The sequence below is a fragment of the Hemicordylus capensis genome, chromosome 1, assembly GCF_027244095.1.
Source record: "Hemicordylus capensis ecotype Gifberg chromosome 1, rHemCap1.1.pri, whole genome shotgun sequence".
NCBI lineage: Eukaryota > Metazoa > Chordata > Lepidosauria > Squamata > Cordylidae > Hemicordylus > Hemicordylus capensis.
The window spans coordinates 77,573,111-77,579,110 of NC_069657.1; positions in this window are offsets into that span (position 1 = coordinate 77,573,111).

Consider the following 6,000-nt stretch of genomic DNA (forward strand, 5'->3'; position numbering starts at 1 on the left):
GCAAAATAATCTTTAACGTTAAAGAATCTTCAGAAGAGCTTCTGAATTTTCAAGGCACCCCATAAGAACATAAGAAAAACCTTGTTTGAGAAGGCTGAAGACCCATCTAGTCCAGCATCCTGATGGCAAGTAAGGCCTTGTCAGACATGGAAGCCCTTTCCACACTCCAAAGAAACTGGGGATGATGGGAATTGTAGTCCACCAACAGCTAAGCCTCAGGTCAGCCACCCCTCCTCTATCATTTCAGTCTTTGAGAATTCTTTAATGACTCAGCCAATCTAATTGTACCAGGGAGTGTGGGACTGCAAACCCAGACCCAAATAATGACATGACATATGTAGTTGGAAGAAACTAGGGCCAATGTATTAAAAAATTACAAAACCTGCAACAAAGAATTGAACTAAAGTGCGGTCAGTCCCCTATGTGGGTCAATCTCATAGGAGGTATGCCCACAGGAGGGTGAAGGACCAGCCTTGATTTGGCTTGGTATCAGTCCAAACCTCATCTCGACCACAAGGTTACCCCCAACAAGGGGATGCATGCCAGCCCACCTCAACCCAGGTCGCGAGGCACTGAGTGGCATTCGCTGGCATGCATCCGAGAGAGAGTGGATCCAGCCCGAGAGTCATGAGATCACCAAGCCTTCCTCCGTATTACCACTCACCATGGCCCTCCAGCCCACCACTGCAATTAACCTACCCTGACCTGCACTTAACTGCAAAGTGACCAAATAAACCCAGTGATCACCTTAACAAAGTCAGTGAGAAGTAGCCCCCCCCCACCGCCAAAGGCCTCAACCATAGCCAATCAGGTGAGACTAAAAAAATTCCTACTTGGCCCCAAAAGGTGACTGGAATATCCCACACTGAGTTAAGGGACAGGTAGGAGGGTGCCTGCCCGCAGAGCAACTGAGGGAGAACAGAACGGAGCCAGCTGCTTATGCAGACGCTCCTGTAATCTGATTGGTCAGCCCATAATACATGCCGGGGGGGGGACAAAAATGCCGACCCGCATGCCTGCCTCTTAGACCAGGCCGCAACTCCACTCCCTGCCCCTGCGCTAATGCGGCAAAGGCGGCCGGGAGTAGCTTTGCAATTAGATGTGACAACCAAGTTTCAGAAACCAAGTTAGTTAAATAACAAAGTTACGGTTTTATAAGAGTCTATGGAAAAAGATCAGTAAATGCATTTGTACGACAAGCAAAATCCTAAAGCATCTTTTGCAATAAAGCATAAGATCAGTAAGGGTATAAAAATCATAATGGAGAAATGCATCAATTTAAGTTAAATCTATCTAGGCTTATTTCCTAATTTATCCAGGCTGCAAAAGCAAACAGATTCCAAATTTCCTCCACCGCACCTGGCTCCTTGCTTTTTCTTGGTAGCCACTTTTCCAGCAAATATTACTACTACAAATATTCATATACCACTTTTCAACAAAAGTTTCCAAAGCGGTTTACATAAAGAATGAATGAATGAAGATGGATCCCTGCCCCCCAAAGGCTCACAGTCTAAAAAGAAACATAAGATAGACATGAGCAACAGTCACTGGAGGTATTGTGCTGGGAATGGATAGGGCCGGTTACTCTCCCCCTGCCAAATAAAGAGAATCACCACTTTTAAAAGGTGCCCCTTTGCCCAGATAACAGAGGCTCTATCCTTGCTCTTCTTAGTTTCTCTTTCTTCTGGTTTATGTAGACTTTATGTACTTTGACTCCTCCAGTTTTAACCAATCAGAATGGCGGTGGCTTAAGTTTTTATTTCCCAGGCTGAATTTTTTTGTATCTCATCAAGGAAATAACTTTTTGCACCACTGGACGATGAGAACTTCTGAAGCTTCTACAAGATCTAACTTAATTCTCACCTTCCTACTGCTGAACTACAAAGGACCCTTTGGGGGCTAAAATTAACTGGTTGACATCCTGACTAAATTTACTCGAGGAAGTCCCATTGAAATTTAAAGGACAAGTTAGGCATTTTAATGGGACTTCCTCAAATAAAGTTAGTCAGGAGGTCTGCCACTAACTCCAATATCCAGGCAAAATGTCATTTTTTTCCTTTTTTTGCCAAAGGCAACCATTTCACAACATTTCATCACACTGGCTATAACAAGACCAATTATTAAATGGCGGAAGCAATACTATTCCCTCACAGGCTTGCAAATACAGTTATTGTTGTGATTAAAAGAAATGAAAAAATTGGTGTGTCTGTGTTTGTGCAACAAACTAAAGGTGGTGTGTGGTAGAAACTGGGGAATAGAATGTGTGAGCCTTAATCATATATATTACAGGCAGTGTGTGTGGGTGACTCACAGAGGTTAAGGCCACAACATTCCTTCATGGTTGCATTTAGTCATCTTTTGGCAACAGTATCCAATTCAGATAAACGACTCAATCAATCTCTTTCTTGATAGTACTTAATTGTATTTTGATGAATTCCACACAATAGAATGCACAGAGTTGAACATTATAGTGTTATCTTTGCCAGGGCGGGAAAGGAAATGGTCCTAAGGAGTTAGCTATGCTTTCATTGTAATGGGCATCCACACTTATCTGACACTCCACACCAACAAGGGCAGCCAATTTCTACAGTGCTCCAGGGGAAGAAGGCAGAGTGTGCGACATACTTTGTCAAACATGGCAGGATTTACTGGTGTGGAAAAAGTGAGATGGATAAAGCATGGAATGCAGATAAAGCAAAAATAAGAGAGGGTGAAAGTCCAATGACTAATAATGAATTTTAAGACACTAGGATTATCAGGGTATAGCCAAAATGACTAAGATAAATTATAAAGAGTGGGTGCTTTCAGAATTAAATCATCATATTTTGTTTTTCAGAATTAAATCATCATAGGGTTCTTCTAGTAGAAAGAGCCTCAATATGTGTTATCGATCTGGATATTTCACAATACTAGTGGATTTTATTTTCAAAGCCATCTTGGTTTGTTAATATTATATAAAAAATTCTGTATCCACAAACTTAATAAACTGCAAGTCATCTTAAAATCTTCCACATTAGGAAAAATGACCTCTTTCCATCAGATCCTTAAAAAGGATTTCTGAGATTTTATAATACGTAAATGTATTTACATTTAATCAACTAACCATTCCATTTGTTTGTTTCTCATATTTGTATCCTGCTCTTCTTCTAAGGAGCTCAAGTCAATTTGCATGAATCCCAATATTACCCAAGATTATTCATACAATAACTATGTAAGATGTTTAAGTCTTCTGATCTTTACAGTCCAGCCCAGGGATTCCCAACCTTTGGTCCCCAGAAGTTGTTGGACTACAACTCCTATTGTAATTCAACATCATTTCGGGGTCCCCCTGGTCTAACCAATGGAACCTGATTCAGTACAGACTGTCATTATATTTATTTGTCACTCCATTGTGTATGTTTTGAACTTTTGCCTATTTCTGGAGCTATTCACATGACCTACTAGGTAGGCGGGGGTGGGGAAGATTGCACAAACCCGACTGTCCCCCCGGACGATCAGTAAAAATGTATTGGGAGCATGGACTGAGCTCCCAGATGATCGAGTTTTGGAGGGCCAGGACAACGCATCCTGGCCTCCAGAAATCCCACAATGCACTGTGTACCAAGTGCAGTGCATTGGAGGATTCCCCCAGGAGATGTGCACTCTAGGCACCTGTCTCTGTTTCTCCTCGCGCTTTGTGACCCCATAGCCCAAGTTAAGGGCATGCTTGCCTCCTTAATCCCAGCTAAAAGCCGGGTTAAAAAGCTGGACCAGATGGCACTGCCCCACCAGGATTGGGCCAGATCCTAGCAGTTCTCACACACAGCCAGGGGCATATCCAGGGTGGGGTGGGCAGGGCACGTGCCCCAGGTGCCACTTGAAGGGGGGTGCGCCATTTTTTAAATTTTTTTAAAAAATTTTAAAATGGTGACTGAAAACAAAATGGTCACCATGCATGCTCAAATGGCCTCTGTGAGCCCCTAGGCCATGCCAGGCTTCGCAGAGGCTATTTGAGCATGCACGACGGCCATTTCATTTTCGACGGCCATTTCGTTTTTGGCGGCCATTTTTTTAAAAAATATTTTTAAAAATGGCCACTGAACATGCTCAAACGGTCCCTATGAGGCCCTAGGCCTTGCCAGGCCTCACAGAAGCCATTTGAGCATGCGTGGCAGCCTCCAAAATGGCCACCAGGCCAATCTTAGCAGGCTCAAACAGGCCCCAAAATCAAGAGGCTGGCGGGGGAGGGGGAACCTTTGCAGACCCCTCCCCACAGCCTTTAGGAAGCCCCCGAAGGGGCTACAGGTTATTTATATATATTTATATATATATATATATATATATATATATATATATATATATATATATATATGTATGTATATGTGTGTGTGTGTGTATGAATATAAGTCACTGTACACATATTCAGTTTGGCACTATGTACAGAGAATCAGGGCTTGTGAATAATGAGCTGAAGCTTATGAGCTAGGATTGTATTCATTTGCTCTTACTTTGCTTCTTGTGATAAGTGAGTTAAATGTGATGTCTTAATAATATGTCTATTAATGGTCAGTTTGCCTTTGATCAATGTTATATCCTTAGTATTAAGGCCCACTGGGAGTTTCTTGCTCTCTTTCTCTCATTTTAACTGTCTTTCTGAAATCCTAGAATATATTCCAAGCAGTGACACAGTTTACTCTGCATATCCTTTAATTATTTACAGAGTATCTGGGAAAAGTCAAATTCTCCATTTATTTTTAAAACTTATGTAATGGTGATGCTACAATGCATAGTAGAGAATTAGACAGGCACTTCTGCTTTGTTTTCCAAGTACACCTCTGCATAGTATTTGGGTATTTCATGATCCCCCGCATACCGAAATTTGTAGTTTTCCAGCATTTTTTGGTCTGGCTACGTCCACTGCTAAATAGTTTTTGAAATATTAAAAGATTAATGAGCTTGACTTGTATTTTTGAGCTGATATGATGGTCAAGTTATCTGAAAGATGGGTGTCGGATGTTTGGACAGGGGGCGCAATTTCAGTTGCTAGACGCTATTTTCCCTGGATGCACCTCTGCACACAGCCTAACGCAGGATGGACTTCCCTAGCCTGGGCTAGGCTGTCTGTGAGAACAGCCTCCTTGTCTGATCAAATGTGCATTTCTGTCCTTTTGCATTACCCAAGCTGTGCCTGTCTGCTTGAACGCCCTTGGGGCTGACTGCCTGAATGTCTGGAATCTGGATATACCTGGGTGTGCCTGCTTTAACTCCTTCAGAATGAAACATTCCTTAGTACATGGCAGAAGTATGCTTTGGTGTTGCTTAATTGATAATACAACCTACATTGACAATACAACCTACAAGGATCTGGATATAACCTGTGCAAAGCTTTTGATACCTATTATTATACTTTAGTTGGTATAATGCAGGTAGTTTTTGCTAGGTTACAAAACTGACAAGAATCACAATCTGTCAAATTTCAGTGGAAGAAGTGGCTCACATCCACATGGCTTGAGTCAGTCACTAATATTTGGCATATTTAACTACTGTTTCAAACCTGGTTTTTCACTTTAGCTGGCTATACCTAGAACTCTGCTAGGTTCTAGGGGTGTGCATGGAACCGGCTGGTCCGGTTTGGTTCGAGTCTGAATTGGACCCGAACCATGCTGAGCCAGTTCAGTCTGGCACCCCCTCAAACCCCCTTGGTTCGGTCCATTTTGGTGGCCACCACCACGCCTGTGCAGTGGGTCTCTGCTTGGACAACACTAGGCTTGTCTTCTCCCAGAATTGATCATTTGAACTGCCCTATAGTCTCTGGTCTTGCATGTTTTATTCCCACCCAGTTGAATAGGACTACAGGGGAAGGGGTGACTGAACAGCAACAGGGAGGGATATTTAACCTTATCCCCTTGTCCCGCAGTCCTAACAAAAATCTCCCCCGCCACGAAACCTGTCATTAACCCTGGAAGAGAAGCTGCCATTTGCACCAATGGAACTGTACCTTCCAGGGCTAATAGCAGCTTT